We start from the raw sequence: 12,616 nt of genomic DNA on the forward strand, positions 1-12,616 counted from the left end.
TATTTTTACATTGTTATATTGAATTACTAGTAAATTATAAAGTAAAAAATTTTTATTAGTTTGCTACAAATGTAGAAGCAAATAAATTGGTATTAAACATAGCCAGAAGTTTGTTTTATGAATACAGTATTGTATAAGCTGTGACTGCCTATCAGACGTCTAAGCATATAGCCATGATTTGAAGAGGTCCTGAATAAACATACTATTTTTCTAAATATTAAGAAACTTTGGCTGAGAAGGGGTGGCCAGGAGACTCAAAGTTTTTTTTGCATTCTGAATTTTGGGAATAAATTTGTTTTGGACTAAATCTGGAAAAATCATTTGTATTTTAGCCAGAAATTCTTCTAGCTTGTCCTTTTCCAGCCTTGTCCCTTGTCTGGAATGCTAAGTATTATCAATAGGCTTTTCCAGCAACTTGGATTAAAAAAAAAGAGGTCTTCCAGAATTGGATCTGAGAGGGCTTGATGTAAAGTAAAGGTGTTTAAAAAAATTTTTTTTTTTACTGTTACTCTTTGAAAAGCTATTAGAAGGATAAGAGTTATATGATTCTAAGTTTGGAAAAAAAAAATCCAGGGAGGTTCTAATTCTTTCTAAATACTTACTGTGTTAAATCTTACAGAATAATAATAAAAAATCATGTGTTAGCATGAGTGGCCTTTTCTCTGACTAGGACAATTGAAAAAAGTGTTTTTATGTTTTTATGTTGTGACCTTTTGAGTTGGGGATACTGATAATTAGCCCCCCCTCCCCCCCCAGTATCCTACAAGTGGATGTAGCTTAGTGAAAAGAGTTTTTACTTGACTGGCAAAAGTCAGTGAGACTCTCCTAGAAATAGGTAGGAGTGGGGGCTTAAGGTGTGGCCCAAATATATAGAACACTAAATTCAATTCCCAGTACTGACAAAAAGAGAGAAGAGAGGGAAGGGGAGAAAAAAATGGTTAATGCTTTCTTTTCTTTAATTTATAAGAAAGATTAAAAACCTAACTCAGCAAACAAGAGCAATGATGGATGAGAGTGCATCAAATGAAAAAGTTTCTGCACATCAAAAGAAACCATTGCTAGACTCTACAGACTCACAGAGAAGGAAAAAATATCTTAGTCAGCTGTTCGGTGGATAAAGGATTATTATCCAGAATATACGAAAAGCTTAAATTAAGCAAAAGAACAAACAGCCCAATTAATAACTGGGCAATTGAATTGAACAAACAGTTCTCAAAAGAAGAATGGCTACTAAATACATGAAATGTTACATGCTAGACATAAAAGAAATTCATATCAAAACTATAAGATTCCATCTCATTACAGTTAGAATGGCAGTCATCAAGAAGACAACAGTAAATGCTCCAGACATTGTAGGTGGGGGGAAGGAACCCTTATACAGTGTTGGTAGGAATGTAAACTAGTCTAACCACTATGGAAATCAGTAGTAGAGAGTCCTCAAAAAGCTAAAAACTGACCTATTTTATGACCTCATGATACCACTATTGTATGTATATCCAAAGGAGAGTAAACCAATTTACAAAAAGAGAACTTGCATACCCATGTTAATTGTAGTTCTATTGTTGATTTTGATTCATCTGATGCTAACTTACTGACTTCTATAGCTTTTTTCATGAGTTAAAAGTTCTTTTGACTGTAAATCCACTGTTTAAGTCGGTTTTTAATTTATCAATTTGATTATGATTCTTACACCTTGAGTATAGAATTTTATGATAAATGTATTTAAATTTTTTGTGTCAAAAGCTCTGTGGGTTTTTAGTAGAATATTGATAGGCATAAAAGATCATTATTAGGGCTTGAGGTGTGGTTCTGGTGGTAGAGCTTCTGCCTAACAAATGGGGGGCTGTGAGTTCAAACCTGAGTTACACACACACACACACACACACACACACAGAGCTAATAAGTGATAACTCCTTTGAAAAAAGTTTTGGTTCCTAGTTCTAAAGGGATAAACCGTGAATGGAGTTTTTGAAAAGCCAAAACAAAGATCCTAATTCACCTTTCTTTACAAACAAGGATGAGTTGCTCCAGGCTGTGTAGATGGTGCCAGATGTGGAGCTTCAGAGCTAGTCTTGATGATCATTCCTGTGGACTCTCTACCATATATTTTCAGTACTTCTTGATATGTAATTTTCAGTGAGAAAGAACTAGAAGCCACTGTTGTTTGTTGACATCTTATGTGCTATAGTGTATAATTTAATGTAAGTAGTAAGTAAAACAGTCTTTCGTCATTCTTTTTAAAGAGTTTCTCTTACAAAGTGTCTTTTGAGTTTCTGCCTTTATTTTAATAACGCATTAGTCATACTCAGGGCATGCAGTGTGTTTTGGAAATTATGATAGCTCACTATTTATCTGGTCTTTACTGTGAGCTGCCACCCTAGTAAGTTCTTTAGTTCATTATTTCATTTAATCCTCTCACATAATTGCATGCACCTTATATGGTACGTAGAATTACCAGTCCTGTTTTATGTATGAGGAAACAGATTTCAGAGAGGTTAAATAACTTGCCCCAGGATACAGATTTGATTGGAAGTGGTTAGGTGAGTCTCATGGATAGTAGTTTTAAAAAGTCAGTACAGAGAATTTAAACCAAATGGTTTAAAGTAGTTATACATTTCCTACAACTGGGAGAAAAGATTCTAATGGAGGAATTTAAAGGGAAAAATTAGTGATAGCAGTCAGAATCATGGTGGGACTATGATGGGAGAGTTTGGAACCACTCCTGTAATTGCCTACAAAGGTTCCTGTCCCAAAATGTGCCTGGGTAAAACTGCCTTTCAGCCAGGGAGTGGCCTCAGGGCTTCCATGTGGTTTCCATTACAGTTTGTGTTTTCAAGTCAAGATGAATCCTTCCTGATGCAGTCTGACAGTGAAAATAAGTTTATAAGTTCCTTTTGACATTACTGATGAAACCTGGTTGGTGTGTCCTCCATAGGTAGATGGTTGGAGAGGGTGGAGTTTCTGAATCACTGAAATAAATTGCCATCCCTGACCTTTGAGTCCTGGTGAAATAACTCCTGTACTTGTATGTAAGGACTTTAGCTCTCATTGGCTTACACGTGCTGTTTTGTACAGTAACTCTGTAAGTTAGATTTTATCAATTCCTATTTGTAGGAGAGGACATTTGCAAGAGACAAAGTGATTAAATGGTTTTTCCCTTAGTCACACAAATCATATGACAAAGCTGGACCTCGGATCCAGGTCTCTTTGACTCTAAGTTCAATACTCTGTATTCGGATGAGGCCCGGAAAGAGCTTCTTATGGTATGTCATAGTCGTATCATTGCTTTGTCCTGTGTAAAATGGTTGATGTGTGAATTATAAGGTTTTGGAGTTGGGAGGTACCTTAGATTCCCTTGAGTTCAGTTTCTTCTTCTTCTTCTTCTTTTTTTTAATGCCTGTCCTGGGTCTTGAACTCAGGGCCTGGGTACTGTCCCCAGCTTTTTTGCTTAAGACTTTTTTTTTGGTGGTTAATTGGAGATAAGAGTCACACAGACTTTCCTGCCTGCCCAGGCTGGCTTCAAACTATGATCCTCAGATCTCAGCCTCCTGAGTAGGATTTCAGTGGTGATCCACCAGCACTCAGCTTCAGCTTCTGTTTTATTGTAGAAGAAGTTAAATGGACTTAAAGACAGCACTTGTTAGCAGGGAGGGTAATTTTAGGGTGTCATGTAAAAGTCAGAATTTAAAAATCTCCCAAGCTATCCCAAGCATAGTGTGGTGATACAGGCTGGCCATTGTAGCACTCAGGAGAGTGAGACAGGAGGAGTCCAAGTTCCAGCACTGTCTGGACAACACAGTGAGTCTCTGTCTCAAAAACACCAAAAGTATTTCAAAGATTGGAACCTTCATCTAAAGCTGACCAACTGAAAAATTTAAAGTATAGTAGCACACATTTTTCACAATATAAATTACACATCCATAAAAAGGAGAAAAATGGGCTGTTTACTATGCAGTTTTTTTTTTAACATTTGTGCATGTTTGAAAAGTTTGATGAAAGGAGAAGAACACTTTAGCAGCAGTTTCTGTGACAGACTAGAAAGTATTAGGTAACCATGAATTCAATATGTGCCTTTGATACCTCCTAAAAGAGCAGGTTTGTTTTTTCTTTCTTTTCTCCTTCTTAGACCGAGAGTTGCCCAGCATGTTGATATGAGGGGGTGATTGACATACTGTTCTCTGAGCTTGCCAGGCCACATTTTTCTGGTGTCTGTGTCAGCTCCAGGGTGTCCCCAGGTTGATGCCAGTGGATACAGCTGGTACGGGAATTAAGAGGATCTGGCCTGGGAGGGTCCACTTTAAGGAAGTACATGCAATCTTCAGATACTAGGAGAGCTGCTGGCAGGAGAGCTACTGTTGGGTGTAGAGCTTGGATTTAAGGCAGAGAAAAGAGTAGTCTAGGGGAAGATGGCCAGTCCCATTTCCTCTCATCTGATGTGCCCGTTCTGTGGCCCTTGAGTTTGCTTTGCACAACAACCCCAGGGTAATTTTTAAGGGCTGCTAATCTGATAATAGCACTATCATAACCAGTCTCTCTGGATCATTGTCCTGTGTCCAGGGTTTGATCAACTCTCAGAGTAATTGCCTACTTTCTTTCATGTGGGCATGTCTGTATTTTAGCCATACCTAGGCACCTAGGTTTTTCAGTTGAGCCTTTGCTTTCTCACTTGTGAGGCGTGTACTGTTCCCCAGCAGAATTGAGGACTAGATACGGTTATCATTACCCTCCTCTTCCTCCTGTCTCTCCTCCTCCTCCTATTATTGAGACAGGGTTATGCCACAGCTGGGACTAGAGAGTCTGCTAAAATTATAATAAAGTATATGTGTATGCATATGTGTGTATATATATTATGTATATTCATTGTTTTGTGTGTGCTGGTATGGAGGCTTGAACACAGGCCTCATCTCTTGCTTGGCTTTCTTGCTCATGCATTTAGCTGGTTAATTGGAGATGGAGTTTCAGAGATTTTTTTCTGCCCAGGGTAGCTTCAAACCATGATCCTCTAGGTCTCAGTCTTCTGTGTAGTTAGCATTACAGACCTGAGCCACAAGCAGTTGGCTTACTTGGGGTGTGTGTGTGTGTGTGTGTGTATGTGTGTGTGTGGGGTGTGTGTGTGTGTGTGTGTGTGTGTGTGTGTGTGTGTGTGTGTCAGTCAGTACTGGGACTTACTCAGGTCCTGGGTGCTGTCCCTGAACTTTTATGCTTAAAGCTAGCACTCCACCCCTTGAGTCACATCTCACCTTCTAGCTCTTTGGTGGTTAATTGGAGATAAAAGTTTCACAGGTTGGGCTGGGAATATGGCCTAGTGGCAAGAGTGCTTGATTCGTATACATGAAGCCCTGGGTTCGATTCCCCAGCATCACATATATAGAAAATGGCCAGAAGTGGCGCTGTGGCTCAAGTGGCAGAGTGCTAGCCTTGAGCAAAGAGAAGCCAGGGACAGTGCTCAGGACCTGAATCCAAGGCCCAGGACTGGCAAAAAAAAAAAGTTTCACAGGTTATCCTTCTTGGCTAGACCTGAACTCAGATCTTAGCTTGCTGATTACAGGTGCAGGCCACCAGAGCCTGGTACTTGCTTTTTTGTTTTTGGTTTGCTTTTAATAGAATTATAGGAAATGGAGGTGTGGCTCAAGTGATAGAGAAACACCCCTGAGGGAAAAAAGCCAAGTTAGAGTGTGAGCCCCTGAGTTCAATCACCAATACTAGCCCGAAAGGAAAAAAAGAGAAAATGATGGGGGCCATCTGCTATTGGTTTGCAAATCTCATTTCCTCTTCCAACCTGTGAGCTCCTTGACAGGGGATACAGTCATCCCTACTTCTGCTGCCATGAATCTGCAGTTCTGAACCTCAGATTGAAAATATTTTCTTCCCTCCAAAAGCTGTACTCAGCATGTATGGATTTTCATCTTGTCATTAGACTCAGAAACAATACAGTATAATAACTGTTTGCATACGGCTTGCATTGGATTAGGTATTATGAGTAAGATACACATGACCTTTAAAGTACAGAGCTGAAAATGTGTATCCATTCTGTACTTGAACATTTTCAGATTTTGGTATCCATATGGTTCTGAAACCAATCCTTCACAGGTAATGAGGGACAATTACATTGTCCTGGTCATCTTTGTGTGTATTTATCTATTTTTCCATATATTTCATTTCTTGAAAGAAATAAATACTTGGCAAACAACAACAATGTCAAGTGGTACTTGACTTGCCTTCGTATGTGCTTGCAAAAATGATTTGGTTCTTGGCATTTAGCAGTTAGGATCCTCTAACAGTAAATGCTTGTATAACTTACAGTTTTTTGTTTGTTTGTTTTTGGCTTGTGATATTGCATGCGGGATATCTTGTAAGTGGGCTCCAAGACACTTTTTACTAGTAGTCTGTGGTTTGATTTTAAAATGGTATTTTAGCTACTATATGTAGGAGGTAAAAGATGGCCCCTGTGTTTATTTTTCTAGTATGTTTTAATCATACCATCTCCTTGTAGATGCACAGGAAACTCTGGAACTTCCTGTGTGGCTTTGGATGTATAATTAGGTTTAGGCAGGGCTCCTAGAGCTTGAAATCCTGTCCTTAAGAGGCTGTCCTAACCAGACATCTGGTTAGAGTTCTGGCCACCCAGACTGCAGCCTTTGAAAATGCACGGCTTATTTCTATAATGAGAGCAGTTTATGACTCCACCCATGTCTAAGAAATCATGAAGTAAAAAGTAATACATATCTACAAATTAAATATGGTTATACCTAAGAATTTTACTTTTATAGCTCTAAATTAATACATGGAGATCTAGACCTGGAAAAATATTTCCTATTTTACAGAACTATGTATTTTCCATTAAATAACATAATTAGTACCTCAGAATGAAAATTTTTGTTTACAAATACCAGCAATAGGCTGGAGAGTGTAGCTTGGTGATAGAATTGCATGCTTGGCATATGCTAGGCTCTGTGTTGTATCCCCAGATTCTCCCTTTTCTCCACTGACCCATGGAACAAGTAGGTAAATCTAGAAAGGGCAGGTTGGACAGTATAGTGTTGTCACAGTGAGATAGTTGTTCAGAGCTGCAGATTCCTAAGGAATTCTTTGTGTATGAGTGCATTGCTCCTGTGGAGCATTGGGTTAGGAGTAGGGTTTGTATTCAGAATATTGTCACTTGAGAAAGACTGACCAATGAGAGTTTGATCCTCAGCAGCTTCTACCATAAATGTCCTCTTGGTGGACTCCTAGGAGGGCTCAGTGACCTGTGCTAGGTTCCGCACAGGACATGTGGTGTTTGCTGTCTGGGAGAGGTGGAGGGAAGGCTTGAGTGACTCTCCCTTCAATTTTGGGAACAGTACATCCATTTTGTATTTTTAAAGAAATGCTTTGTGACAAATACATGTGACATTCTTCATGGATTATTGTAGTGAGAGATTAATTTACCATATAGAGGCCCCATCATAGTTTTTGTGAGTACTTTATTGTTGCCAGACTCATACTGCGTGGTTTCTGAGGAAGTTAGCTATAATTGTATCTTTGTTCATTTATAGTTAAGGTGATTTTTTTTTCCTTTTCAAGATTAGTATTTCTGGTGGCTCGAAGCCAGTCAGTTACCAAAAAAGCCAGAAGTGGAGCTGTGGCTCAAGCAGTAGAGTGCTAGCTTAGAGCAAAAAGCTCAGGGATTGTGTCCAGGTATTAAGTTCATGACCCAAGACCAGTACTAAAGATAAAAAGATTTCTGTTTCTCTTCCTCTTTCTCCTGTCTAAGTAGTTGTATAAAAGCATTTCAACTCACCATAGATCAGTGTTACCCCATTCAGCATTCTCCTCTCTCTCTCCAGTCCTGGAGCTTGAACTCAGGGCCTAAGTACTGTCCCTGGTTTCTTTTGCTCAAGGCTAGCACTGTCACTTGAACTATAGCACCACTTCTGGCCTTTTTTGTTTATGTGGTGCTGAGGAATTGAACTCAGGGCTTCCTGCATGCTAGACAAGCAGTCTACCTCTAAGCAGCATTCCCAGCCCTCTCTCTCATCTCTTGATCAATGTCATTCCCATTCATCATTCTCTCTCATCTCTCCCAATCCCACCTGTCCCCTCTGTTACTTTATTTTTGTGGTGCTGGGGATTGAATCAGGACCTTGTGCATGTATGGCAAGTACTTTCACACTGAGCTATACACACTTAGCCCTAGGAAATTACTGATAGAAATTCAGATACCACACTATCATCATGAAGCTAATAGTAAATGCTCAAATTAAGTTGATTTATGTAATAATTCATAATTTATTTTCATTTAATTTTTGAGACAGGGTTTCACTAGATAGTTTAAGCAGCCTTCTGAGTGTAGGAATTACAGGTTGTAGTTCTGTCTAAAAATTTACAAATTGAAATTCATGCTTTGTTATAAAATTTACAGACTTTGGAAAGTCTGTAAAATTGTTACAGACTGTTGGAAAGTCTGTATTTCATTTCAGGATAGGGCAGGTATGTTTAACATTTTCAAGAAGGATAGTTTGGGGCCTGATGTGCTAAGAATCAATCATTAGGTTAAGAGATCTCAAGCTCTCAGCTTCTGGGACTGTTCCGCCTCTCAGCATATTCAGTGCTTCACTTGTACTGCCTATCTCCTCTGCAGTAAGTTTTTCAGTGTTGGAATCTGTAAAATCCACAACTTATACATAATATATGCCAGTAATTAAAAAAATTTACAATTAATTTTCTGTTTATGTGGTACTGAGGAATCAAACCCAGAGGCTCATGAATGCTAGGCAAGCACTCTACCACTAAGCCACATTCCCAGCCCCTATGCCAATAATTTTTTTAAAAATTTAAATACTAGCAATTTTACTGTAGTATAAGGAAAAGAATTTGGGGGAGGTTGTTTAAGTTAATTCTATATTAGGGCTATTAAAAATAATGTTCTTGTGATCATTTGTGTATAAATTTGAAGTGAATGAACACTTTCATTCCTTTTGGATATGTATATTGGAGTGATATTGCTGAGTTCACATGTTAACATGTGTAACAACTGAGGAACCACCAGGCTATTTTCCAGAGCAGTTATGCCATTCTACAATCCTACCAGCCTCATGATCCAAACTGGTATTACTCTTGAGATTGCTTTGCTAGCTCAGCTAGCAAATGTGCATTTAAGGGCTTATCAGGCTTTGGCTTTGTATGCAAGAGTGTTATTTCAAGTCTTTCTAGCTATGAAACCAAGTGTCTATTGTTATGCCAAGTCGCGAAACTACCACCTAGATTTCTTATCTAGAAATGTATTCTTGATTTCCAAAGCCTTTTTACTAACCTCTGCTTTAACACTTACACAACACTTTAGCTTTTATCTGCATTGGAAAAACTCTGAAGCTTACAGGCATTCTGAAACCAGGTGCCACCCTTTGCCTCCGGGCTGCTTGTTTTAAAAGAACCTCTTTTTTTTTTTTTTTTTTCCCTTTAGTTCCAGTTACCGAATGGCATGAAGACCTTTGAACTCAAATGACAATTTTTTCTTAATGCAAGAATTACAATTACAGAATTAGAAATACTTATCCATTCAACTTTCCAATAAATTAGTGAGAAACGCTGGCCCATTTTGCCATTTCTTCCTACATACATAGAGTAAATGAGAGTTTACTCCTATTCCCATTAGTTTAATATATATACTTTAAAATCCAAATTACAAAAATAGCACAGGAATCGAATCACATCAGATAAACTTTTCAACCATTTTAAAAAACTTTTCCAATTCTCTCAAGGGGCAGTTTTAGAAATTCCAGTCAAATCATTCATTTTTACCACAAGGTTTCCAATGTTCACCTGAAAATAAAGATGAAAGAAAGGCCTCCATTGGCCTGTCCTACCGAACGGCCTATCTTCATCTTACTCCTCAGATCTTGATGAAGTGTCTTGGTGCTGGCTTGTCCTCTTCCACCATGAATGGAAGCCCCCTTAAGGCTGTCCCACCACATGGATTCCCTCCAGGGCCTGTGCCACCATGTGGGCTGGCTAAGCTGCACCTTTGCCAGATCACCCCTCACTCCTGTGGATAGGCGCACAGGCCCATCCCAGGCTTTTCCTGTCCTTTCCTATTGGTCTTTGAACTGAGAAACCCAAGCAGTTTTTTTTTTTTTTTTTTTTTTTTTTTTTTTTTTTACCAGTGATAAACCTTTACATCCAAATTTCTGACACTTAGCTGTGATTTTTTTAATTAAACATTTTTTAACTATAGTTCCTCTTTAAAACAATGCAATAATCCTTTAAAGCATTTGGTAATGCCCAAACTTGATGACCATTTGAATTTAAACTTAAACTCACTCAATTTTACATCATACTAACAGTCTTGAACATGTTCACACTCACACATACATATTCAAAAGATCTTAAAGCGCGCAAAATTCGTATCGGCCATACATTTTCCAGTGGCAAGAGGTATTTTTGTCAATCTTACTCCTGCAACACCCAAATTTTAAGAAAAAACCTTTAACAAATGATTTTAGCATTCTCCAGCCTCATTTTCCAGGGCTTGATAGTCTTAGTAAAACATTTTTAGTCTTAGACATTTTAGCACACCAAATAATTTTCTGCTTAAGAAGGCTGGGTGGGGGACTGGGGATATGGCCTAGTGGCAAGAGTGCTTGCCTCGTATACATGAGGCCCTGGGTTCGATTCCCCAGCACCACATATACAGAAAATGGCCAGAAGTGGCGCTGTGGCTCAAGTGGCAGAGTGCTAGCCTTGAGCAAGAAGAAGCCAGGGACAGTGCTCAGGCCCTGAGTCTAAGCCCCAGGACTGGCCAAAAAAAAAAAAAATAAAAGAAGGCTGGGTGGGAGTCCCCCCAGAGTTCTTTTTGCGGACACTCACACTGATTGTGAGCTGTCGCTTGTACAGGTTTGACACAGAAGAGCCTGTCAGAATCACAAACAACACAGACGACCGTGCTGCGCAGTGGGGTCACTCCCTGCCGCCTGCGGGTGGCTTGGGCTGGCCCCATGTCTGCCCCTGTCGAGGCTGCAGGTCAGGACTCGGGGCTGACGCCTCTGTGCCCTGGGCTGCCGGCGCCAGGACTGGGCGGGACCCTCCAGAGCGGAGGGCACAGCTGAAACATTTTCCTCAGAGTCCTCCTCTTGTAACTGGAGTAGGGACTATGGAGGGGGAAACATTTCCTCCTCCACGCTTCCTCCCTGGAGGACAGGTGGGCACAATTTCTTCTCTTCCCTCTTGGTTTCTCTCTTGTCACCCCGTGTCTTTTGAGTGAATATTGGGGAGGGGAAAGAATGGAGGAGGGAGTTGGTAAGAAAGGCCGAACCCAAGCTGGAGTGTCCCTGTCAACTAGTTCCCTCCAGGTGTCTACATACGGAATCTGGTCTAGATAGCCTGAACGAGGGTCATTGATTAGGCTTTGTAAAGTCCTGATCTTAATTATGTCAAAGCTCCCCTCAGGTGGCCAATTAGCTCTCCCAAGGGTGGGCCATTCTGACTTGTACAGGGTGATCCATTTTTTCCTCAAGGGCCACACCTTGGTTCTGAGCTATCTCCTTGACCTCCCTCCAGTGAGCTAGGGTCAATCTAGGGGGCTAGATGGAGGTCCCCAAGATAGAACGTTACCCATAGCTCTGATCAGATGTTTAGTTCAAAAGGCTACAAAAAACCAAACAATTATAACAATACAACACACAGGCCTGAGAACAAGAAAAGCTACAGAGTTGGAGATCTCCCAAGCTGTCCCACAACCTCCTGCAAGCTAAGCAGAAGGAGCAGACCCAAGTACAAGGTGGGCGGGTTGTCTCGGTTAGGAGGCCCTCCCGGTCAGTTCCTGCCAAAAACCAAACTAACTCGCGCCCTACAAGTATCAAGGCAGGGTTCCAGGGGTCCCCCTTCAAGGGTGGAGAGTCTGGGGCGTCCCCCAGTCTCCCCAGGATTGCCGAGTAAGCGCGTCCGTTTCGACAACCCCTTCAAGAAATAAGCAAAACAGACAGACAAATTACAGGACAAGACAAATTAACAGCGCTGTTTTCTTACCTTCGGAGTCTGGGGTCTCGGGGGTCTCTGGGGCTATCCCGGATGAAACCCCAAATGTTATGCCAAGTCGCGAAACGACCACCAAGAAGGCCACCGAGACTCAGACGTTCCAAAATGCAAAAGCAAGGCAAGACTTTATTCAGGGGAGCTGCAACTCGGGCCTTGTCCTACCCACCGACACAGCGGAGGTTAGGAGGAAGCCCCGAGCTGCAATTGCACAGGGCTTATAAAGGCAAAAAACAAAGTTACAGCAATCAGGTGTTCAAGCAAGACAAAAAACAAAGTTACAGCAATCAGGTGTTCAAGCAAGCAAGATTAGGACACGGGTACAAATCCGATTGGCTCAGGGCTCGAGGCACAGGGCTCGAGGCATTCTGGGGGCAGTTAGAGTTAAGCATTCCCAGCGGTTAGTGTTCTTGACCGGCTGGGCCCTAATAAGCTTGTCCTGGGTTTGCTCACAGGGCCTGCTTATCTCAGGTTCGTGTGGTAAAGTGGGGCCTGACTTCAAAGTCTGGCTCTTCATCTATCACTTAGGTAAGAGTTATCATATTTCCTAAAGTTTAATAGAATGGCCTTTTTTGTTGTTGTTATTTGTTTTGTCAGTTATGAAGCT

At 40.6% G+C, this 12,616-nt stretch overlaps 1 protein-coding gene across 1 annotated transcript in view; it reads left to right on the forward strand.

The window, feature by feature from the left end:
- Specc1l (sperm antigen with calponin homology and coiled-coil domains 1 like) overlaps positions 1-12,616 on the forward strand; it is a 143,300-nt gene that overhangs the window by 25,789 nt on the left and 104,895 nt on the right. The window lies entirely within an intron of this gene.

The sequence above is a fragment of the Perognathus longimembris genome, chromosome 3 (genome assembly GCF_023159225.1).
Source record: "Perognathus longimembris pacificus isolate PPM17 chromosome 3, ASM2315922v1, whole genome shotgun sequence".
In the NCBI taxonomy this organism is placed as follows: domain Eukaryota; kingdom Metazoa; phylum Chordata; class Mammalia; order Rodentia; family Heteromyidae; genus Perognathus; species Perognathus longimembris.